Source organism: Phaethon aethereus, assembly GCF_964289735.1.
Source record: "Phaethon aethereus genome assembly, chromosome: 4".
Classification (NCBI taxonomy): Eukaryota; Metazoa; Chordata; class Aves; order Phaethontiformes; family Phaethontidae; genus Phaethon; species Phaethon aethereus.
In genome coordinates this window covers 20357770-20384017 of record NC_138578.1, presented here as the reverse complement: position 1 = coordinate 20384017, position 26248 = coordinate 20357770, and positions in this window count along the sequence as shown.

Here is a 26248-nt window from a genome sequence, read left to right as displayed (position 1 = left end):
CCCTGTGCAGCATTTGGTTTTCCCTGTTTGCATGGGCATTTCATACCACAACAAAGGAAAGAAAGGCATTTTAAAAAGGAAAAGAACATAGTTCTTAAACGACAAGAACTGGTCCAGGGGCAGGTGTAATACCTAAAATTATGTGAAATTCAGTCAATAAAAGAGACTTTAAAGTTATTTCTGACTGTATAGTTTTACTGTAACATCATTAGAGGGATCCTCCAATTAAAGTTAAGTTTTTTAAACTACTTATTTGCAAGATGATCCTTTAGCAACGCTATGATTAAAACTGCATTCAAAAGCAAACTGAGTCTTGCGTTCGAGGCTTTTATCTTTCCAGTCTCTTTTGTTTATTCCGGGTTGTATCTTTCCTCTGGATCCAGAGCCTCAGAAGTTGCAGATCAGCACACCTCTGCAGGAAGCACTGAAGGTAAGTAGATTTATATCAGCTGGACGTCTGGTAATTCATCAGTTTCACTAACTGGCAGTAGTAAAGAACAGTCGTGTACAGAAATTGATGCGCAGACTCGGCTATAGTTTAAGAGTAAGCTTGCCAGAATTGTCAGTGTTTGGCTGTAATTCATGTATTACTTGACCTTCCTAGCTTTCTTTTTAGAGTCACAAGGGATGGAAAACCACCCACTTATGGTACCCACATACAAATAAAAGGCTCTGTCTTAGGATTTTTATTGAAGCAGAGCTCACTCTGAGGACTGGCCTAAGCAAGACAAGGGCTGTATTATACCAGAAACATGCCACAACAATGACACAGCTATCACAGAAATCACAAGCTGAACATCCTTTGACTCGAATACATAGAAATAAATTAGAGTGGTTAAGTCAAGCCAATGAGGGAGAACAATGCTGGAACAGAACTAGATATACTATGAATGATGTACATCTTTATTTCACTTGTAATGGATTTGGGGACTGGGGTTCCTTTCAGCTTTGTCATGGGCATCAAAGGTTAATTTTGTGTGACTCAGACTGAACAAGTATGCTTTGAAATAATTTAGCAAGATTAATGGAAAACAAATTTTCCTGAATGAACATTCATCAAAATCAAAGGCAAAAAAACCCAGGCCAAACAACAAACCACTAATAATCCAGCCTAGTCATGAAATCTGATGTTTCTGGCTGAAGCTCTCATCCTATCCTGTCAGAGGACTGAGCCACGGAAAGAGAAACTTGCATTTAACAGTTCTTAAGATGCTTCTTTTCATTAATCATGTCTTAGTTTTTTCTTGTTGTTTGTCCATATGCAACACCACAGCTGCCATATGCAACACCACAGCTGCCATATGCAACACCACCTCTTTTAATGGACTAGAAACAGGGACGAGTTTCAAGAAACCCTACCAGTTCTTGGTCTCTATGTATCTTACAGGGTCCCAAAAATTTGTCTGGTGGCTTACCTGGGAGATCTGAGAAAGGCCTTTCCCATGTGCTCCAGAAGAGCCAGAAGCCCTCCAGGGAAAAAGAAAGGACAGAAAGGTTTCACAGACACATTTTGACAGTTTGTTTCAGAAGAGAAACAGAATGTCCTGAAAATATACAATTAAATTGCAAAATATATGGTTAAACTGCAAATGAAATCACTAAAGATTTCCTTCAAGGCCTCTTGTTTGTAGATGCAGGAGAAATGGGCAGATTCTTAGGGAAGTTCTGCTCATCGCAGACAAACAGTGAAGGGACTGGCAGCAGGGATGGTATAATGTGCTGAAGGAGTAATGGCAACATAATTGATTAACTGATGCAGCCACACCGAGGACAAGGGGAAGCCTGTGAGAGGCTGAAATTTGCAGCCAAGAAGCGCAACAGTCAGAGCAGAGGATCTGGAAACAAACCACCTCAAAAGGGAAATACTGTGTATGTGCTGTTTCCATTGCAGGGCTGGCCAGTCAGTCAGGCACAAGGAAAAAGTCAGAAACCAGAGAAAGCCTTTTCACTCCCACCACTCTGAGGAACATTTGATCTAAGAGTTTTATGGAAATGCACTTTTCTGCCATCAACAAGAGAGAAAGACAACAGCTAACTGGTTAAATATTTTGCATAAATACTTACACAAGTGTCAAAAACTGATAACGACTTCCAATTTATTGCATTAGCACTTGAACTGTGAAAATATTGGAGGAGGAGGAGGAAGAGGAAAGGGATTAAGTGAATAGTATGTTTATAGTACTGCTGCCACCCAGCATGTGGGTGAGAGGTTTAAGTATAATCAGAAAGACCACAGAGATGGGATTTCAACCAAAGGCTTAGAACAATAGGTTTAGAACAATAACAATCTTTAATCAGATATGCTTAAAGGAGCAAATATCACTCTGCTGGGATTGTACCTTCCCTTCTTTCAGTGAGGGCACTGTTTATTTCAGAACAACACAATGTATATTTATCATCGGAGCTCATGATTCAAAGAGGGATAACAGCAGCAGGTCTCAGCCATGACCTGCTGACTTGTGTCTCCACATAGATGCCTGAAGTCCTTGGGCTGGGGCTGCCCCTAATGCCACCCTGCCCCCTGGCCTGCTCTACTCCATGGCTGGGGCAGTAGGATGTGTGATGAATTGCTGAGGTGATCCCTGCACCCCTTTGGACCTGATGCAGGCACTACGGGGCTGCACTTGAACATTGCAGCTCTCACCTGGCACTTTCTTGTTCCCTGGTCTGACAGGGATCTGTGCTAGCAGGGCAGGAGGTCCTCCCCTCAGGGCCAGGGAAGATTAGAAGCCTGCAGAGCAACTTGACTTTTTCTGTGGCAGTATCATTGGCACTGTTACAATGCATGTGACCAGACAAAGGAGGGATGCGTTTGTGGCAAGAGACCACTACCACCACCCACTACTGTCCTGGGGTGGTCTCAGCAGTGAACGGCTGGGTTTGATGATGCAATCTATATTGGATACTCTTCAAAAAATACATAAATGCTGGACCACGACTGGCCTGGGTGTCTACCTTTGTGATGTTAAAAGTTTCCTTTATGATGTGAAAAAGCTGTGTTTTAAATCATGTCAGAATTTATTTCTCCTTAAACTGTTTGGGACATGTCAGTTCAAGTCAAGTCATGATCATTTCTTTCCCATATCAGGCAAGAAGCCATGAGATCAGAAATGTCATTAGGGACACACCGCTGACCCACGGCAACACATATTTTTACGGATTTGTTGTGAAATTTGCCTATAACTCTCATGAGGGGAGGCAGATGCACTTCTTATGTTCATAATCATAAGGGCTAACAGGAGGCTCACCATCCCTCATCAAGAGAAGTTTTCACCTGTAATAGGATTCATTGGCTGTTAATTTGATTTACCCATAATTTTCTCTTGTTTTTACCTTAACCCTTCAGCCATAGTAATTCACCTGTAGAACTTTCTTTTAAACATGAATAAGGTGTTCTGTCTTTCCTTTTCATGTACACAGTAATGAAAAGAAAACAGCTGAATCAAACATAGGCAACATATAGCTAGCTAAAAATATCCTTTGAACTGCAAGGGATCACTGAAACTTCTGTGCTACTGAGGGAACACAATACCCATACTATAACATCTCTCTTGGTAGGTACTTACATACTTTAGCTGATGCTAAGGGCCATATTACCTGCTTTCTGGATGCTAAGCCACAGTCCAGTGTTGGCTCTCGGTTTGCCACAGTGTGGGCTGGGCACCAGGGTCAGTTGCATCCTCCTGGCTGTGACACTGTGGCTGCTTCCTCACAAGCTGTTTTTTCAGATGTCCTAGTTTTGGCTGGGATAGAGTTAATTTTTTTTCTGATAGCTGGTATAGTGCTGCGTTTTGGATTTGGAATGGAAATAATGTTGATAACATACTGATGTTTTTAGTTGCTGCTAAGCAGTCCAGGCCTGTCCAGCTTCTCATGTTGATCTGCCAGTGAGTAGGCATGGGAAACTGGGAGGGGGCACAGCCAGGACAGCTGACCCAGGCTGGCCAAAGGAGTACTCCATACCATATCACGTCAGTACATAAACTGGGGCAGTTGGCCGGGGAGGCACCGTGGCTTGGGAACTGGCTGGGCATCAGTCAGTGGGTGGTGAGCAACTGTGCTATGCATCACTTGTTTTGTATATCCTTTTATCTTTTTTTTTTTTCCCTGTCATATTAAACTGTCTTTATCACAACCCATGAGTTCTACCTTCCCCCCCCCCCCATCCTGCTGGGGGGATGATGGTGAGCGAATGGATGTGTGGTTGTTATAGCTACCTGCCAGGTTAAACTACAACAGTCCTATTTGGCACCCAATGTGGGCACAAAGGGTACAATCTCAGCTAATGACAGATTTGACCAAAGCATATTAGAACTAATTTGTTATAAGCATTCATTATATCAGTTTCATCACTGCTGGTCACAACGTTGTGGTATTTGCTCTCAAGTTGTTATGCTTGTTCTCAGGGTTTTGTTATGTAACTCCTTACTTGCCGTACATGCTTCCTGTTGTGCTGCTGATCATCCCTGGGAGCTGGGTCAAGGTTACCATGTTTATGTACGATGTAACACTGTCCCCCTCTAAATTACCTCAGCTTTTCCCAAAACCGTCCCCTGTGTCCCCTCTAAATTACCTCGTTTTTCGCCAAGATTTTCCCCTGAAGCACTGTGTTATGCTCCAAGGGAACTGCCTAGTCGCTGCCCAGTACTCCCCCTCTATGCCCTCTGTCATAGCCCAGACTCTGTCCCGGGGCGACTGCCCGGTTTATCACCAAGCCCTGCGGAGCGCGCCCGAGCCGCAGGCGCTCATTCAGGCCTGCGCCTTAGCGCCACTGCAGCTCCACGAGCGCGGCTTTAAACCTGCCGCCCACCAACGGCTCACGAGACCGAAGCGGCGGGAAACGCCGCGCGCCCCCAGCCGCGCAGCGGAGGGATTGCGCGAGCGGGCGGCCCCCGCTGGAAGCTTGCAGCAGCCGTGCTGCCGGTGAGAGCGGGACAGCCCCGGCCCCCGCCGTGGCACAGGGGACACCCACAGCCCCCCCCCGAGACCCGTGGGGCACGCACAGCCCCCCTCGGAGATGCTTAGGGCACCCAAGACTCCCCGTAGTGATGTTAAGGACACCCAATCCCCCTCAGCAACACGTGGAGCAGCCACAGCCCGCCTAAGTGACATGCAGGGCACCCACAGCCCCCCTTCAGTGATACATTGGGCACCCATAGCCCCCCTCAGAGAGATGTGGGGCACCCATAGAAACCCTCAGTGATATATGGGGCACCCTCAGGCTCCCTCAGTGGCAAACAGGGCAGCTACAGACCCTCTTGGTGAAATGTGGGGCACCCTCAGACCCCCTTAAGCGCCAAACCACCGTAAGAAGTGACACATGGGGGAGCTCTCAGTGCCCCTGTCAGTGACATGCAGGGCATCCGTAGCTCCCCCAAGCAATATACAGGGTACCCACAACCTACCTCAGTGACAAATGGCACACGCAAAAATCTCCTCAGTGACACCCAGGACACCCAAAACCCCTCGGTAAAGCATGAAGCACACAGAAACCCTCCCAGTGGCATGTGGGTCATCATCAAGCTCCCCAGGGCTCTCCCACCTGTAGCTGCTGGGCAGGTACCACAGCTCCTCACCTGACACCTGCCCTGCCTGCACCTGCTTGCCAGCTCACACCCCTCCATTCCAGCACAGCCCCTGCCCATCCTGCCAACCACCAGGACCCCAGCCTCAGCATCCAACAGTGCCAGGCAGCTTTGCCGCACCAGATAGTCTACAGCTCCCCCATCTCAGCTTAATGCAAGGCCCCCTCACTTTGTCATCTTTTTTTAATCAAGACAAGTATTTTGTGCTCTGATGTGATTTCCCCAGTGTTTCAACCATATGCACCCACTTAAGGTGATTTTTACGTAAAAACACTCCATTTAATCCTTCCCACATTCACCTTGCAATTTCACAGGCCCAGCACTCCAGCAGCATCGCTCCTCTGCGGCAGCGCCCTGTCAAGCACGAGAACAAGCAGCCAGGAAGAGCTATGGAGGTGAAGGAAACAAGGCTCTTCCCTGCCCATTTTTTTAAAACATTTATTTCACAGATCTCACAGGCCTTTACAGCTGTACAGGGGCTGCCATCGTATGAGGAAAATGCATATTTTCCCATAATGCAGGTCAGAATACACCTCTGTGGGTCACCCCCAGGAGTCCTACCTGGTCCCTTTACCCTGGGCTGCCACGGGTGGGGAAAGTTGCAGGAGCCCAACTCCATCAGCCCCAGGCCAGCACAGGCACCAGGCTTAAGATGTCTCTGCCTCTAAAACATGAGCAGGAGCCTTTAAGTCCCCAGGGCTGGCTGCTGGCCATGCCCTTCAGCTCACTCCGGTGGCCACAGGAAGGAAAACTTCCTCTGAGACTTCAGTCAGAGCAGAATTTCAATACCAGGGTGGCATTATGAGTATTTGTATGCGTGTTCCTACCATTCCCCTCTCAGTATAGCGGGTGAGAAATGGGGTTGTAAAGAGGCTTGAAGACCCAACTTGACAGCAGCAGCCTGAGGGCAGAGCAGGATGGGATCTGGGCCTGACAGACAAAGGTGGGGAGCAACCCAGAGACCCCCGCTCCAGGTGAGCCTAGGCTTGCACTGCCAATAGCCAGGAGGCTGAAGCACAGCCCCTGGCAAGGCTCAGCAGGACTTCACAGCTCCATCATGAAGTACCTTCCCTGGAGAGTTTCAACACTCTTTTAAGAGGAAAAGGGCTGACCTTTGGTGGGACTGGAAGCTCATACCCAGGCCCTGGGAAGGGATCTGCCACCAGGTTGGAGGTACCACACCACCACAGAACACTAAGCCCATATAAGTTTGCCCTGCTGACCCAGATGTGTCCAAGCATTTATTTTTGAAGCAGGAAGTTGTATCCCAGCAGATTTATGCCAGGCTGTGCTCCTGCAGCTAACACAGCCAGCACATACACACCTGTGCACATGCCAGCAAACAGGACTAAAACCCAGCTGTACTTTGGTCTGGGCAACATCTTGATTGCCAGGTGATTCAATGGTGTGTGAGTCCAGCACTAACCAGTCCTAAACCATACTCCCTATAGCTCTGCTCTAACAAAGCACCAGAACCTTCACTGAAGGCAACAGTCTAGAGGCAGGGGTCACCTTGATAGCGGTTGATAGGCAGGTACCAGCAGGGCCATATCACACCAGGTCAGGCTGAGCAGCCATCCCACTCCAGTTCATTTTCTAGGCTTTTAGTGGTATTATTTTGTGAGCAGGGAGCCCCACAACTATGTGGCCACACCTGCAGCTGCTGAGGAGGATATCTGCTTCCCACTGGGCTCTGGGTACCCAAACACCATTTACACTGCCCAGTTCATTCAGAGAGCTGGCCACAGGCTTGCCATACAAACCCAAAGCAGCCACACACAGGCCTGCAGGGCAAGGAGAAGGCTTGTCACTCTGGTGTGGGGTTATGGGACAGAGCAGCCCCCCTGCAGCCATCCTCCACCCTGCACTATGGCCTCCCCCCCACCAGGCCTCCCGAGTTGGCAAGGGGAGAGGGGACTCTGCAAGGAGCTACCAAAACTTGTCTCCATCATTCCTCCCCTACTGCCTCTCAGAAACATCTACTTTCCTCAGGCACCAGGCACTCCAGCACACAGACTGAACCTCACCTGGAGCCCTGCACCACCCTGGGAGCTGCCTCACTTTCCCCCTCAGGCACAGCTCCTACCAGCACAGCAGCACTTTCAGGAGCTCCTAGTCTACCACCCTCCCACAGCTTTTTACTCATGACTTAGAAAAACTTAAATGAACATCCTACCCTATCTAGGCAATTATTTGAGAAAGAAGATTGCCCATGAAGCCCACAACCCCAAAAATCACTGTTAGGCTCTTACTATTTCTGAACCCGCTGAGACACTACCTACCCACCTCGTACCTGCATCTGTCTGGGTCTCTCTGCAGCACTAGTCTTGAGCACACGGAGGACCCTTCCAGCACCCCTCAGCTCCCCCACACTACACTGAGGCACAACCCAAACTTCTATCTGGCTCCTGGGAAGCTACTTACAGGGATCCCAGCTACCTTCCTTGGGTATGGGGCAGGAGCCCTGATTGGCAGCACATGAAGGGCCATTCAGAGCAGACAGGTGCAGTCTCTTGAGCAAATCCAGTAGCCCTTGCATGTGTGGCATCCTGATGCAAAAGTCTAAACAAAGTGTTTTAGAACCTTTACATGTAAAAGTATCATGCACGACCAGGAAGTTATCACCATTTGGCAGCAGTCTCCTAGGTGTTTTTAGAAACCAAAGTTCTGAAGAAGCCCCTCTTCTCTGCCCCTCTGCTAAAAAATGTGGAAAAAAGATTGGTGCACTCTCTTTCCAGCCCTGCCTCTGATGCCTGCATCCTGCCCCTCTCTGTGGCTGGGCTGTGCCTGCCATTGCTGTGGCTGTCCAGGGTGTAGAGCCCGGCCAGCCATGGTGACCATCGGGTCACCATGCTCCCAGGGACGGCCAGAGCCCAGCCCTCTGCGGCACCGCGGGGCAGGAACCACCACACCGGTAAGGCAGCTTCGCCCTGCGCCCGACAACCGGCTCCAGAGACCTCCTGCCCCGCCCCGCCCCGCCCCGCCAGCCCTTTCGCTTCCTCCCACCGCTAGACCTCTCCCCGCCCCTCCCCGCCTATACCCCGTTCCTCTGGCTCCGCCCCACCGTTCTCCCCGCCCATCCCATTCCCTCACCGCCCCTCATTCCCGCCTCTCGCCCCGCACATCCCCACCTCTCATTCCGCCCGTCCCCGCCCCGCCCCAAGCTGAGGTCATTTAAGCACCGCCCGCCATGCTCCCGCCGGCATCAGCTGCAGTTCACATCTGGTTACGTCTTGTGGATGTCAGTCATACGGCCCGGCCGTTCCCGGACTCATCTTCCCTCAGGCCGTAGAGTCCCGGTACTGTTACCATCCCCCAAAATGCATGTCCTTGTTCCCTCTGCCCAGCGATGCCCTGTGAGCAGTGAGGTGTGGGGAATCTCCCCAGGCCTACAGGGCTGCATGCTATCTGTGGGTGCATGTGCTTGAGGATCGGGGAGTACAAAAGAGAGAGTTAAAGAGTCTGGGCCAGATGTCCAAGGGGTGACTGGCCTGGGTGTCCCCTGGGATGTGACCTATGGGGGTGGGGGTTGCTGAGCCCCTGCTGCTGCTCCTGCTTTGCTGTCACTGGTGCTGGTGCAGCCCCCAACACTGTCCTGCTGTTGTGGGGCCACTGGAGATGCCAGACAACTGCAAGCATGGAGGTGACTGACGCTGTCTGTGCTCTGGGTGACAAGACCATCCTGGGAAGCTGTGGTGGTGAGTGGTGCCTGCATGTGCATGGCTGCTGGCCAGGATGTGCCTGGCTCTGGCACGGGGTGAGCAGGCCTGGCAGGGGCTGCTCAGGGCCCTGGGCCACTTCATCTGCAGGCTGGAGGACAAGGATGCGTGTGTGTCTGTCCTGTGCTGGTCTAGTGCAGCCTGTCCCTACCAGCCACCCCCGGTGTGGGCAGTCACTGGCATGTGGCTCTGGGAATGCCCACTGTGTTTCACCCTCTTTGTATCAACAAGAGACATGACAAGCGTTTTTTTCCGCAGGGATTTCATTTCTGCCATGGGATCCCTGCAGACTGGGGCAGATGACCCTAGCTGCTGCTCCCAGTGCTGTATGCCAGGACTCAGCACTGCTGCAGCTGTCCTGCCCCGGGAGCAACATGGCCCTTGGGCTGAGCACCATTGGGACTGATCAGGGCAGCAGCATGTCCCAGGGAGGTCAAGGAACATGGATGTGCCCCATGGCACCCCCACATGAAGCACCTCGGTGGCAGGAAACCCATCAGAGCTGGCCCTGCCCCAGCACTGTTGTCCCAAAAGTGGGATCATATACCCAGTGTGCAACATGCCAGTATACACACAGAGTAGAGGTACTTTATTTATAGCATATTTGCGCAGGTATGGGTGCTAGGTGGTATTCCACAAAGCTAGCACACCACTCCAAGGAATTACCACATATTTATCCCATTGCGTGATTAGCAAAAACAATAGAGAACCTCCCAAATTTACATTCATTGGCTAGTAATTACCACATTGATTATTATTGGTTACACATATTTAAATTATCATGCATGTTCCTAGAAGGGGGGTGGGGTAATTTGCATAGTCCCTCAATTGAGTCGATGGCTGCAATCTCCCCCTGCCGCCTTTACCTTTACCCCAGTTACTGTGGATTCTGCTGACCTCATGACAGTTACATTTTTTGAGAGTAAAAGAATAACTGCTTTCACAGTTTACTGCTTAAGTACAGCTCCTTCATCTTCTTGACCACTAAATCAGGTTCATTAGCCTTTTTTAATTGTTGCCTCCTACTCCTGCCCCCCCCAAATCTTTCATTTGTCTCCAACATCAGCAGCAGTCCCTGTGCCCTGCAGCTGTGTGTGGCACAAGCAATGGCTGGGATGGGGTCCCTGTTCTGGGGTCTTTGGGGTGATGTTAGCAGCCTGTGGTAACTGAGTTGTTGTTTCCTTAAGTTGATGCAATTTTGTAGCTAAGACTGTGGAAAACTCTCCCCCAATCCTCTGTCCATGCTTGTTACCTACCAGGTCTATTTTTTCTTTTAAAACAAACGCAAGAATTGTATTTTAACTGAAGTCAACCATTCATACATTTATGCATAAGTTTTTACTATTCTCCTTTTTTTCTCCATGTTGGGGAGCTGCACTTTTGGTTGCATTGTTCCCCTCTAATGGGTGTCAGTGTCCCCCAAGCCCTGTGGGCAGCCAGGGACACTGCAGGGAGCAGTGGGGCTGCATGTGGGGTAGGGATAGACCCTGAGCTGGGGGGTTCTCCACTGGGGAAACCTTGCTGGTGCTGAGCCGAGTCCTTGTTGCTGCGGCTTTGCCTGCATGTTGCTATGGGACTCTTGTCCATGCAAGTTGACGCTGCACCAGTGCCCCCACTCCTGAGCCTCAGTGAGGGGCAACAGTGCTCATCTTGTCCACAGAGCATCAGGGGATGCAAGAGCTTCAGGCAGTACCCACCGAGTACCTGAAATGGCAGCCAAACAGCTCCATGCTAAACTGTGCCATCAGGGCTCACCTGCGGGCCATGGGTCTCTTGCTACTGGCTAGGGTGCAAGATGCCCAGCACAACCCAACTCCCATGGTGGTTTCAGTGGATGCACCATGGGAGACATTCTGTGCCATAGGGGTGGGAGGCTGGTGGGGTCAGGCACACCAGGGCTGTGTCTGGCTGTTGCTCAGGAGAACCCCACTGTGGATGGTGGTGGTGGTTTTTGCCACTCACCCAGCTGGGGAGTGGTCCAAGTGGTGTTGGGGGCTGTGGTGCCTGTCCCTGGGTTGGGGACCACGTCAGGTGGTGGGAGGTCTGCCACACTGGAGTGGGACATCACTGTGGGGGTCTGCAGGTGCCCCCCTCCCCACCCCGGCTGGCCAGAACAGAGTGCCTTGTGGAGCTGGCCCAGGCAGTTCCTCCTTCTCTGGGGGCAGTTTCTCAGTGCAGGGCTAGTCCTGCTGGGGACCCCATCCTCTGTGCAGGGGCCATGGGGTGGGCACAGCTGGGCCAGGCCAAGCTGGGTGATGCCAGCCTAGGGCATGTGTCCTGTCCCTGCTGCTCAGGCTGTGCAGGTGCCACTGCCACAACCTATGAGCATGACATAATCTGTAGGTGTGTGAAGGTCAAGACAACAGGTTTGTAGAATGCTGTAGCACACAAGGATACAGAGGCTTTGTTTCTGTGAATTTCCTTATTACAAGTTACTACTAATGACCACTATGATGATCACTTACCTATATATATTATTTGAAGTGTTACTCCCTGAATGGCTGCCAGGAGTGGGGACAATGGAAAACCCTCCTGTAACACATGATCTGGGTCACAGAGTCAGCCAGGCATCCCCAGTGATGGTCCATCTGTCTGGGAGATCTCCTGTGGAGCACTTGCAGAGAAGCTCATCTTGAGTGTAGGTATTGTGTTACTTTTAAACCTTTTTTTGTGTAGATATGTTAAGTGGGTGTAGGACACCACCTTCCAGAGCAGTTGTTGCTGGAACATGAGCTCATTGTCACGGTGGTTTGTGTGTGCTGGCTCACAAAGATGTCTTGGCTCCCTGCCAAGCTCATCAGGGATGCCTGGGGCTCCCAGCTCAGTACTTGTCCCTCTTGGCCAGTCCATTATTGGGTTGCCACAGCTGAACTGAGGGTCCCTCTCCCTTGTGGCCAGGGGCTCAATGTGGAGCAAGAGCTGTCAGGGTCTGGCCTGACAGTGGCCAGGGGCTCCCCAGCCAGAAGTCAGGGCTGGGCACTGGGTACCAGCAGCAAAGGAGGGCAGTGGCTGAGCACTTCATCCCCTCCAGGGGATGATCCTGCTGTCCCTTTCAGCAGTGTACCAACACAGGTGTAGGGGGGTTGTTGTTGCATGGGGAGCAGCAGGGAACAGCTGGTGCAGCCCCCCAGACCAAAAGCCCTCCTGGGTGGTTTGTGCCTTGCATCTGGGGAACTGGGAAGGGAGTTCAGGGAAGGTACTGTTGGTGTCTGACCCAGCTGCACCCCACTGGCAGTGGGGTTGTGCCATGCTGGGAACAGCCTGTCCTCAGCTCCACTGCTGCTATCCATTGTTTTGTGCAGTGCTGAAATGCACCCCACTTAGCAGAGGTGTTTGAGTAAGATGTTCTTTCTTGCCTGCCCTTCTGGGGAGAAATGTGACTTTCCTGGCTGGGGAGGGAGACAGGCATTTCCTGGTGAGTCTCTGGGGCTGGGCTGTACACCTGGGAGCTCTGACCAGTTTCTTTGCAGGGATGGAGGAACCTGCTGCTTTGTGCTTCTACCTTGCCCATGCTCCACAGCCTGCATCCCATCGCAGCAAGCCTGCCTCAGGAGAGCTGGGAGGACCTGCAACTCACTTCTGCTATTGGGAATGGAACTGGGAGAGACAGGCATGTGGTATGGATTTAATCCCTACCAGGCTTCCTGCTGCTTCTAGTTCCTTGTTAGGGACAGCCTTGCCTGCATCTGCCTCAAAGTACCCATCTGGCTGATGGACACCCCAGCTTGTACAGCTTCAGCTAATAGACACTCCATCTAAGAGATGCTTCTGCTTCTTACATCTCTGGCTGATGGATGCTTGGGCTTGTTTTGGTCTTAGGTTATTACAGCTCATTGAAGCTCCAGCTCCATACAGCAGCTTCAGCTACAAGAACCTCTAGCTCAGGCTTGTTCCAGTTACAGGTAATTTCAGCTCCAATTCTGAGATGCTCCTGCTTCTTCCAGCTCCAAATGATGGATGCTTCAACTTGACACTGCAGCTCCAGCTCATACACACTTAAGCTGCCGGATGCTCTTTCTAATTGATGCTCCCTCTTGTTACCAGCAATCTGGGCTTTTGGCAAGGTCATAAATCACTGTCATAACTCTATGTTTTCTAAATATTGACTTTGTACCTACTCCAGTGGTTCTACAAACCTTGAATAAAGAGCTGGAAAAATCACCTCTCACCCTTCTCAGACATTGCATTTGGCCTGCTGCATGCTAGCCTCCCTAATTTTGGGGAAGAATGTGACCACATCCTCACCTTTGGTGAGGGTCCATGCACCCTGCCCCTAACACCCCCCAACACACACACATCTCCTCTGTCTTCTACCTGCCTGCCCAAAGTCCCGCCCGAGCCTCCATTTTGGGGACTGAAAATGGCCAGCTTAACATCAGTTTCCAAGTCCCAAAAATGCAGCACTGTTTTGTTTTTTTTTCCTGAGTCCTGGAAACACATGACTTAGGCTGCATTTTCAAGCACTGAAAACACAGGACTTCTTAGTCTCTCTGAGCTTCAGAAATACAGTGCTCACACCCTGGTTTTGAGCCCTGAAAAATAAAGGACTTCACTTGGTTTTTTGGGAGCTCAGAAACAAAACCACAACACATAGCATGTATCATGCTTCTGAGCTTCAGAAAGAAATTACTTAGTCCCCATTTTCAAGTGCTGAAAATGCAGGACTTTCTGAGCTTCAGAAGCACAGGACTCCACCTCTGCTGTTGAGACCTATCACCAGCCTCCAGAGTTCATTTTCAAGGCCCAAAAATGCAGCATTTGTCTTTGTTTTCAAAAACGGAAATGCAGGACTGACTTAAGTCTGCATTTTCAGTCCCTAAAATGCAGCATGTAAGTTGTTGGGTTTTTTTCTGAGCTCCAAAACCACAGGATTTAGTCCCCATTTTCATACTCCGCAAATGCAGGAGTTAGTCTGGTTTTAAGCTTCAGAAATGCAGCTTAAATCCCGATCTGGATTTGACGTCCAAAAAGGCAGCACTTTCTCCATTTAGAAGGGTGAAAACCCAGCACTGACCTTTAGTTTCGATACCCACGGTGTGATGATGGGTGAGCACAGCCCACCCGTAGCCCTGTGCCTCGGGGGTCCCACGTGCAGTTTCGGGGAGTGCTCGGGAACGAGGGAGTGGGCACCCTCCTTACAGGGAGTGCCCAGCCCCGTGTCGCTGTAGCACAAGTAGCGGTTCACTTTAGTTGACTGTACTTCAGGCTCTATTCCCAAACACCGCCATCACTACGTTTCACACACTCCAAACCCCTCCCGTGGCGCAGCAGCTGCACCCCCCCGCAAGGAGCCGCGCCCGGGCACCACAGGAGCAGCAGCCCGACCGGGCAGGGAAGGCACCGACCCCTTCCTAGGGATCCCCGCAGAGGAAAAGACTCACTTCAGGAACGCCCTCCCTCCTCCAGAACCCCCCACTCAAGGGGACTTCCTCCAGTGCCCCGCTCCGCTCCTCCAAGGGCCCTCGGCCGCGGTCCGCAGCAGCCGGGGCCCTTCCCTGCCCGCGCGGGAACCAGGACGCCCTGCACTCCCCGGCCGCCGTAGGCAGCTCCGCGCTGCCCCGGCCCCAGCACGGCTTACCTGCTGCGGGCACGGTGCCCCCCCAGCGCCGGGGGCGAGAAGGAAGCTGGAGACCTCGCCGGGCTCCGGAGCCACCACACAACCACCACAATCCTTTGCCAGGTACCGGGCTTGGCCGGAGCAGCTCCCCGAGCGGGGAAACTCCGACTCCCCCCGCGCCGCAGCAGGCCTGACCGTCCCCACCGGGTCCCACCCCGCGGGACACGCCCCCGCGGGCCCCGCCCCGGAAGAGGGCAGTCGGCGGCGCCTCGCGGCTGGGCTGGTAGAGAGGCCGGTGCCCGATCCACGCGTGGGCAAGGCCGGCATCGCACCTCATGATGCCAAGAACTACCCGAGGAAAGTGTCCCCACCGCAGCCCGGGGCGAGGCAGCTCCACTGCGGCACGTTTAGGGGCACAGGGATGGTCTTCAGCACCCCGCCCAGTCCTCAAAAGGGACTCCCCTATGGACTGACACTGCAGAAACCCCCGGCAGAAACCAAAGCCACCAAAGCCACCATCGCACAGACACCAACAGAAAGATAAATACAAGCGAACAGACAAACCTGAACCCAAATAAACCAATCCCAGAGGGAAAAAACGGATCTCCCCAAACAGGGACAGAGCAAACACGTCAGTTTTGGCCCCGTGGAAACGCCCCCTTCTCCTTACTGACATAGAAGTGAAAACAAGGCCAAGGGAAGGTAAAAGGCAGAGGGAAAACAGCTGAGACCCTTCCCCGCCAGGCATCTGAGCACTCCAGAGAAGGGTTTGCCATTCACAGCAGCCACAGACTCTTTGGCTGTGTCTAAGGCAGGGTGGGGTGCGCATCTCTAGGGGGGCTTACTTTCCTAACCCTCCTGCCATCCCTTTCCCCACCGCTCCTGGGGGTCGGGGAAGAAGCTGGAGGCAGAGCAGAGGTGCAGGACCTCACATCAATGTTCAGCCCCTGCCGTGCTGGCCCAGCTCAAGTCACCGGCCCCAGGCAGAGATTTGCCATGGGGGCGGGGGTCACTCAGCAGGCACCCGGGTCTCTCTGTCTCTCCCATACAGGGAGCCCCGAGGGACCAGCCCTGTCCAATGCAGGTGTCCTGCAGCCTTCGCTTTGAGTTCAGTGTATCCTATAGACAGGGAAAGAGACAGCCATGAAATCCCATCCTCTTTTCTGTTCCCTATTTCTTATGGAGGATTTTCTATTTATTCAGGGAGCGGAGGGGTGTGGGAGATTATTTCTTCGATGATTTCAAGGGAAGCCTGCCAGCCTTCACATGCCCATTTTCCAGTTGTACTGGGTCATTGCCCACGTTCTCATAGAGCAGGTTGCAAAGTGTAAATGTGTTAACACAGCCAGGTCACCTCCTGCCATTTTCTCACTTAGATGTAGGGGGACATAGGTCTCTCTCAGTCAGACCTCAAATAGCAGCCTTGCCATCAGCTGGCCAGGCTCTGCTCTGAGGGAAAGGCTTCTCCACCAGCCACTGCAGTGCTACCCCTTCACAAACCTTGCTCTGAGCACATCCAGGGTGCCCCCAGGGACCACAGAGCCGAGACCAGGATGGGTCCTGGGGCAGCAGCCAGCCAGCATGTTCCTGTCAGCAAACAGACTGGGCAGAGTGAGTCCACTGGGGCAGAGGCTGTGCAGGAGGCCAGAGGGAATCCTTCCAGATGATGGGGGCAAGCAGGGGACAGGGGTACTGCACAGACGGGGAAGAAGGAGGAAGGTGTGAGAAAAAATGATGGGCTTGAAGGAGTGGGTTTGCTTGCTGAAGTTTGATAGGTTGCAGCTGGCGCAGGGCCAGCCCCTGGTGGGAAGAAGACATCTCAGAGAGGCAGAAGTGTCTCCGAGGTAATACAGGCTCTAGAGCATGGGGCACAGTCGGTTCAAGATCATCTGCCTCCCTGAGGGGTGATGGGCTGCTGATGGGCTGAGCTCCCACACCCAGGCTGATCCTCTTCTTCGTAGCTAGTGGCGGGGGGAATCTTTCACGAGCTGGCATGTGCCAGGTCCTGCAGCCAGGTTCAGGGACTAAGAGCACAGGCTGCCTGTGGACTCCAGCTCCTGGGGTGCTGACCTCACACATGTCCAGAGAGCAGAAAAAGCCTGGGGGCAGAGCTGGCTGTTGGCCCTGTAGGGAGTGCCAGCTGTGGGTGCCAAGCAGAGGGAGGTTGGGAGTTTTAGTCATGCAAAAATAACATAAACTACCTAGAAATCTCCAAGGGTCATGCAGGTCCAGGCTATTTCCTGCAGTAATTTGGATAATTTTCTTTCTTTACAAAGAGGAGTGCAGAGGTTTATAAATGAGGCCCCAGCAATGACACTGTACTAAAAGGCTTGGAGCAATCCAGATGAGTAGGGAGCTGCCTCTGGAGTAAGGGTCTGGGGCTGGACTCACATCCAGGGTCTGCCAGAAGCTCCCGCTGCCCCAGGGTGCCTCCTTGCTTCTGGCACAGCACTGAGCCCAAGGACCGTGGGACTTCCCAAACTGAAGCTGTCCCTGCTTTGGGCACCAGCAGAACGGGACTGAAGGGGGCACTGGGATTTGTTGCCAGGTGCTTTGGCCAGGCCTGCCAGGCACTGCTGCCATCAGGGGGAAAAGTCAAGCATGCAGTTGCATTAACTCAGCTTGGCCACAGCACTGGTAGGACAAGGAGTGCATAGAAAATGGGAAACCAGAGGCCCTCAAATCCATACGCCCACTGCCCTCCCAAACGGAGGCTGCTGCAGACTTTGTGGAACTCAGGGTCTGGAGTTGTAGTGACTTGTGCAAATGCTTGATTCATTTAACCTGGTATAAAAGCCAGGCTGGCACACCATCGACCCCACAGATCCCATCACGAGCTTTTTGTTAAACCTGGCTGCAAATATGTGCTCTGTTAACATGGGCAGTCAAGAACATCAACATCTTTTCCAACATAGCACTATCGATTCATGTGCACTCAGCAGGATAAAAGCTCATGTTGGATAGCATGTAACACAATCATCATCTCCTGCTTGTAGGTTTGTTTGGGTTTGGATTTGTTCTAGGCAGTTCTTGCAGAAAATACTGCTCTGTGCTGGCTGGCAAGCCAGGGCTGGAGGTAGAGGGAGGTGTGTGAATGGATGCTCATGTGTGCCCAGCTGGTGGCAAGCAGAAAGCTGTTACCTGCCTAACCAGCATGCGTTACCAGAGCGTGACCTCCTCTGCTGGACAGAAATTGAAGGATTAATGGTATGCATGCATGAGCGCCTAATCGATTTGTGCATGAGCACCCAATACTTTTATGCATGAACACCTCATGAAATTATGCATGAGCATCCAATTATTTCACATGTGAGTGCCTTAAAAGTTTATGTATTAGTGTCCGATCAGTTCACACATGAGTGCAAAATTAATTTATACCTAAGCATCCAATTATTTCATGCCCAAGTACCCAATTTATTTACACATGATCATTGAGATAGCTCACACGAGTATCCAATTCATTCATGCCTGAGGGCTCAATCAGCTCATATATGAGCAACCATTTCTCATGTGTGCCCCATCAGCTCATGCGTGAGCACCCATTTAGTATGTGCACGAGTGCTGTGGTGGACAGAAATTGCAGGGTTTAAGTCACTGGGGGCACCATGTGCCAAAATGCCAGCTGGCAAGAGAAACCCACAGACCGCTGCTTGGACAGAGTTAAGGAAGAGCGGGAGCTGTGGGATGAGGTCCCACGTGAGGAACTGTGCCATGAGATACCTAAGGAGGCATGGGGAAGGAGAGACCTCTGGGGAGATGTGCAGCTGGACAGAGGTGCTCCACATGCTGGAGGGGTTCACCTCTGGGGTGTTGGCAGGTGGTGGAGGACCCACACTGCAGCAGTGATGGCAGCACACAACCCTAACCTCCCGTGCTGCTGACATGTCCCTGAAGATGGGGATGCACTGAGGGCAACCTAACAGCATTTTTGCTGTAGGAAATGGACACTAAGGAGGAGGGAAGGAGAGGTGTGTGGCTCAAGTTGAACCGAGGAAGGGGAAAAGAAAAGTCTTTACTGAAATGTTTAATTGCTTATGTTTTCTTTTGTATCGCCTGATTCAGTGACTGTGATAACAGTCTGTGTTAACTGGCAATTAAGTATCATGTTAAGTAAAAATTCAGCAAGTTGAGACCCTTGTGCTGACAACACCTTGCTGTTCATGTTTCTTCTGCTGAGCCTGAACATCATATCACTTCTCCCAGCCTCGTCTTCCCCAGAGCCATAAGGACTAAATGCCTCTTTGCTGCCCTGGGGGGACCAAGCCTGGTAGCAGTGGGGAGATGGCAGCAGTGCCTCTGTGCCACAGTAACACTCCTGTCCCAACTGACTGGAGGACTAAAAGATGGGCGGGAGGGGGGGAAGGAAAACCAACCCCTTATTTCCTGCAGCCTGAAGACTGAGTGCCAGCAAGTGAGATGCAGCTCTGATGCCACATTCTCACTCTCTGCTACTTCTTGGTGTAGGGTCCTCTCAGGTGCTGCTCTGCTGAAAATTGTTTCTTTTCAGGAGCATCAAAACTATTTCCAAGGTCTTTATTCTAACAAAGCAGTCCACAGACACCCCTTTTGGCTCCCCAGCTCCCCAAGGGGCTGAGGAGCACAGTCCTTCACAGGGTTACGGCATCTGCTCAGCCCTTGGGAAGAGACAGAATCGCCTTTCCTTGCCCATGTGCCCACTACCTGACTTCGCCTGTCAGAGTTCAGCACTGACCCCTTTTCTTGCCATTGCTTTTTTCAAGGGTTGCATCAGAAGCCATTTTCTTTATTCATTCATGCAGGAGCTGGGGAGGTCTCCAGCGTATGCAGTTGTTCTTGCAGTGTGGGGCTGGGCCAGGTGGCAGCAGGCATTTCTACGACATGACAGGCTGTCATGCCTAGAGCTTACAAACCCTTTGCCTCAGCTGATCCAAACAATTAAAGTGCTCACTCTCTTCTGCTTGACTGACTATGCCCTGGGTATTTCTTACCTCTCAAGTGATGGTATACTATGCAAGTGTTGTTAAACTGTGGTTGCAAGCCAAAACTTCCAGGTGAATGAATTGATACAAACTGCATATTACATGACTACTGACATGAAAAACGTAAGCTCTGACTTCACTGTGCGCAATTGCCTCACTGTTGACATGTGCCTTCCCACCATATTTATGCCTCGCAGCTTACACTTAGGGAGGGGATATGCACTGCAGAGCATTGTGGAGGATATAGATATATATAAAAATACAGGTATGTATTTACATCAGGTCAGCTACTCCATAAAAAACATCCCAAGAAATGCTCTGGCTTTAACTAAATGCAAAACAGACTATTCCCTCTTTCAGAGAGCGAAAAAAACTGCCTTGACTCTCTTGGTGTTTACCAGGAGTCAAGAACACACAGGCAGGCAGTGCTTCCAAGGGGATCTGGTCCTCACTTCGACAAACACTCTTTGAGCAAAGACAAGGAGGCAGCGCTCCACCCAGCTGCCCACCTAGCCACATCTGCAGCATCCCGAGAATCCATAATACCTGCACGGCAGGGGCAGAAATGACATGGGGCATGCAGGAAACCCAAGCTCTTCTTGGGCAGCAGTCAAGGCCTGGGTGGGATACCCCCAACACTGACACCTGACAATTGCTAGATGCATCAAATAGTTGAATATCAATCATACTGATTGCCTCTGAGGGCTTTCCAGTGCTCACTTCACTTGATTACTGGTGAAGTTAAGACATCTCCCTCACTGGCTTATATAGGATTAGTTTCAGGTCACTGCTAAATTCCTGAACATAAAGTCAAGGGAAAAAAAAAATACACAAGTCTCCTCAAAAAATAGCATGAAACAAGTGTACCAGTCCTGCATGATTTCTCACTATCAAGTAAAAGAGGGCTAATTTTTCCTTACTTAGAAAGGTTGGACTAAGCTACAGAGGCAAGTCACTTTTCGCAGGTTATTTGGCTGTGAATCTCTATCCACAAGCCTGTACTGCTTTTTAAGAAAGTGAAGCAACTTTCACAAAGTGCTCTGCAACCCAGTTACAAAACCATAGCTTTAAGACAGAACTGACTGTAATCCTTAGCAAGGCAACGAACTTCAAGGTTCATCTATGAGACCACTGGCGACAGAATAAGATCCTTAAAATATCAGATTACAGGTCTTTTGCAGCAAACACGCTTCGATTCAGTTACTAGGAAAATCTCCTCCTCTCCAGTGTCCTCATTCCCATTGTTTTAATACAAGGTACTGAATCAAACAAAACAGCCTTTTATGTGCATATACTGACTTAAAAAGAATAAATAAATATGAAAATACATACATACATAAATTAACATACACCAATGGGGCATATTGTCAGAGATTTGGAAGTTCACTCCAAGCTTAAGGCACTTGCAAAACACAATTCTCTTCCAAAAGAAAGCAGCAAAGCAATATCTCTGCCAATTAAATGAGCTCGGCCAGGTGGCAGCAGGCATTTCTACAAGGTGACAGGCTTGCATGCCTAGAGCTTACAAACCCTTTGCCATGGATCAGGTTGTAATGACACTACTAATGCAGGTGAAAAAATTAGCTAAGAGAATATTTACGCATGCAAAATGTAATTATTAAAAATGATCTCTGTACATCTGTACTGAGAACAAGTTCCTGCCTGTGTGAAGGCTAGCAAAAAAAAGAGGTCCTTTCACAGCCACATCAACTCAGCAATTACAGTCCCTTGTTAGTCTCACGCAGATACAATAAACTGAAGCAATCTCTCGGTTTAAGGGTTGTCAAGGGCTAAAGCCAACAGCAACATCCCCCCATGTTATTGATTTCAGCTAAGTCACAACTGCAGCAAGCAGCATGGGAAATGTACACCACCTCCAACAACGAAAAGGACACACATGTTTTAAAATGCACCAAGGCTGGAGGTGTTTGCCAGACCGCATGACCACAGCACATCCCTCTGCCAAGACAGCCGGTCCTACCCTGAGCCTGCCTCAGTCCCTCCCCGCCTGAGTCTGGAGGGAGGACTCTGGGAATAAGGGTGGTCAGCCTGAGCCAGTACCCTTACCACGCTGGGCAGAACACACCTTTAGGTCGAAACACACTAAATTTTTACCATTTATAGGCCAAAAAGGGTGAAGATATAGCTCTTCTCCATAGTATGGCTAGCTCTTTTGAACTTAATTCAAGCAAAGATGTTGGGGCAGATTTCCTGGCTAAGCAGCTGCTGTGCAGAATTCACTGCTTTGCAGATACACAGAAAAGTAGTAAGATTTAAAATAAACACAAAGATTATATCTTTGGGCATTGCTATGCTGGTATCAGTGCTGTTGTTTAACTACCATTTTCAGCCTGTGTATAATTTTTTTCATTGCAGGTGTTTTGCTTGGCAGTGTTGCAAATCAGAAAGTTATTAAACAATTCTATCCCCTAAGAAACTGAAGGATTAAACAGCTACTATTTTCCCCAAGTTTTACCAAAAATGCCAAGTCACGTACGTTCTTCTGGCACTAGCAGAACAACTCTGTAAGTAAAAAAATTTTAGCTGCTCAGGTTGCCCGAGCAAAACAGAAAACAGAAGTAGAAAAGCTAGCAATTTATTCACCTACATCTGAATTTATAGCTTAGCCCCACAAGCAATTGCTTTGGCATTCAGTACAATTATGGGAGTGAAAAAAATCTGCTGTGTGGGAGCACAAAGAACAGCTGGGAGTGCATGGGAACTTCCTGACACAGATCTGTCACCAATAAAAAAACCCCAATTTTTCCATGCACCCTCACTGGGACCCTGGTTGTCTCGTCCATCCGTATATTCCTGGCTCCCCGTGACAACCTGGTTCCAGGTTGCTGTGGAGGTTCCGTTTTTACATCTAGTTTGTAGGTGCCCTCTTGCTTTAAAGGCGCATGTAGGCGCTGTCCAGCGGCAGAGACACAAAACCCCGGGGACTCCCGGCGGCGGCAGGTCCGGAGAGTGCGTTATCCCGAGGCATGGAAAAGGGTAGCGAGAGCCGGAGGAGCCAGGAGCCCGTCCCCGGGCGGAGGGAGGGAGCGGCCAGGCGGGCGAGGGATGCCGAGGAGCCGCTGCCGCGATGCGCCTTTGTGCGTGCGCGGCGGGAGCCGGGCCGGGAGCTGCGCCCGCGTCCCCGCTGCGAGTGCGAGTGCCCCGGGGTGCGCGTGTGCCTGCGCGGAGAGAGGGGACGGAGGCGCCTCTCTGCGCTGCTCTCCCGCTCCCTCGCTCTGAACGTCATTTATGTGAGAGGAGCCCTAGCGGCCTCTCCATAGAGCGGCTGGAATGCGAAACGTCAATAGTGACGTCAGGGGAGCCTGACGCTACTGACACCCCCCCCCGCCTCAGTGTGTGCGCCGCGCTCCCGCCGCACCGCGCCGCGCCGTGCCGAGCCGTGCCGAGCCGTGCAGAGCCGCGCCGAGCCGCGCCAAGCCGCGCGGGTGAGGCGACAAGCGGGACAGGGTGGCCGGCTGCCCTCGGCAGCCTAGAAAGTGGCTCCCAAGACGGAATAAAATTATTATTATTATTATTATTATTTATTATTATCATCATCATCATATTGATCGTGTTGTGTTGTTTTGCAAACGCAGCAACTCTTTACTGGAGTGGTTCAAGGGGAAAAGAGCTTTGCTTGGTTAATTAGTGGCACTTTCAGGAGGAATTATTAAAGGTTTCTTTTTTCTTTGACTTTTTTTCTCTTTTCGCCTTTTATTCTTTTTACTTTTTAAATTTTTTTAAGTTTTCTTTTGCCCTTTTTTCTTTTTCCCTTCCCCACCCCTTTTTTTTTTTTTTTTCTTTTGAAACCTCACAGTGCGCAGGAGCAAGGAGCAGGTTGGGGAAGGTGCTACTCTGACCTACTACCTAGCACCCAGCTCTGCGCTGATTTGGAATAAAAGCAAATATCTCAGCTCTGTGTGTTTTTCGGCTCTCTGCACACTGGGTGGAAGAACCCATATTTGGGACAACACTCTCAGCTGACAGAAGAGATTGGAACATGGGCACAGGTTGTCCAGAGAGGTGGTAGATGCTCCATCCCCGGAAACATTCGAGGTCAGTTTGAACGGGGCTCTGAGCAGCCTGACCCAGTTGAAGATGTCCCTGCTCACTGCAGGGGGGTTGGACTAGATGATCTTTAAAGACTCCTTCCAACCCAAACCATTCTACGATTCTATGATTAGGAATCCTTTCATGTCTTCTATTGAGTATGTTTAAAATGTTAAAATGCCATTGTTTTGCACCTAGGGTCTGACAGTTTTCTGAAACCACTGCAGAACATAGATGAAACTTAGTCCTGAAAAACAAAAAACCTGTCACCTATGTTGTTCCAGTTACACAGTGGGAAGAAAAAAAAAATCAGCATGCTTATTATGGTTTTGCCCATCTATTTCAGTAGTACATATCCATGAAAAGTTATAAGTAGCAGAAAGCTGCTGAGGAAATTAAAGTTTTCTTATGAAGCAGTTAACACATGGGTTTACATGCAAAAGTGGTTCACAGGCTGGTCCTTGTAAAGGAAATACCATATTTTAAGTATTTTTTCTATGCTCACACTTTCCGTAAATCAAGAAGGATTTCCAGGAAGATGTGGAGGTAATACACCAAAATGATTCATGACTGCTGTAATAGTTCTACTTTTTTTAATATTCATCCTTCTCCTAGTTATGGCGGTAATCCCAATAAGAACTTTTAGGACCTCATTGCTTCCGTCCCTTTTGCAGAACAAGCCCCGAGAATGGCTCAGCAAGCCCGGCGATATTTCTCCCAAGGACAAGCATCAATGGCACAACTGCAGAAATGAAACGGTCACATTTCACACATCTTTACCCTGTACCTGCGCAAACCCCAGGTAGGGACAGCTCGTCACTTCAGCCAGATGACAGCAAATGTCATCATCTTCCAGGTGCTGTACTTCTCTGTCAAAAGAGAAATTTTGGGCCAGCTGGTGATGCTGACCTGATTCGAAAACAACTAGGTCATAGAGGAACTCATAAATCACATACATTCATCCTCAAATGTCCTTAGAGAAGTCCTCTTTTTTTAGACACTTCTGCTTCTTATAACTTCATTTTCCATTTTAGTATCACACTATTGGAGTGGACACACAAGAAAATTATTGTTTATTAGCGTATCTCCTCAAAAAAAAAAAGACATTTGTGAGAAACCACCTGATCAGTACAATCCAGCTCTTTCACAGCTACAAGTGCTTGAGCTGCTAGTTGTTTCCCTGCCTCTTTGCTTTTCTCCAGTGATTTGCAGCAACCAGGGCAGAGTTTTGCTATGCCTGCAAGATAATTATCTCCAGCAGATAATGACAGCCACATTGCTTCCAGTTAAAAAGTGAACACTCTGGAGACATGCACACACAGAGTGCTATTTTGTAATTACTTGCAATTACCTGGCTATAGGAGGTGCCTTCCTGGAAGACCTCAGCAAGCAGAAGGTAACAGCCAGCGCAGCTTCCTTGCACCCATCGTGATCCCATTATTTCACAGGAGGTCTAAACATCAGCAGTGAGAGGAATACCCTGCGCTTTGCTCCATAAGGAATGCTGAGATGTTTCCACCAAATATGCCTTCTTGGTGACATAATCATTATAATAATTCAAATCTCAAAATAGAGTCTGACTTGTTGAAACCAGCTGCTTCTCCCTCTATTAAGTTGCCATTTGACTGCATTATTTTCTCCCACTAAGGAGTGCATTGTAGACTTAGGTCCCCAAGTAACCGAACAAAACCTCTGCTAGTTACAGCTAAAACTCATTAAAAAAAAAAAAAAAAAAGGAAAAAAAAAAAGCTACTACCACCGTTTCTGGGCAAGATAAAGCTGATTGATAGTCCTTTCTATCACACTTGTCAGGGAAGCATTCAAATGCCTGCTTTTGTGAGACTTCAAAACACAGCTTAATTTTTCTAAGACCAGAAGCTAACCAAATTCAACACTTGCATGTTACTCACTCTCCTTGCTAAGCTGGGTGTAGCCTTACCAAACATCTGAGCAGTAGCTGCCGTTGTGCAACCTATCCCTACCCCCAAAACCAAGCCGAAGACAGTATTGAGGGTGTTATCCAGCTGCAGTTTGAGAAAGAAAAAGTTACCTGGGGAAATTCTTTCAACAGGTCTATGCAGCAGAGATGAGCCTCTTTACCTAAGTTCATGCACAGCCCTGGGTGTTCAGGTACACAGTAGGTAATCAAGAACAGGAGTTGCTTTCACAACACAGCGTTTACATCCACCTACCATTAATTCTACTTACCATGTGCTGGACATACCTAGCATGGAAGGGAAACTGGGCAAAACTATCTGCTTCACAACATGTCATGGATGAAGGAACAGAGACTAGGGACAAAAATTCTATTTCTATACTCAAGTGTATTTGAGAACTAGGCAAATACTGAAAAATATAAGGGCTTAATATGTTTATTAG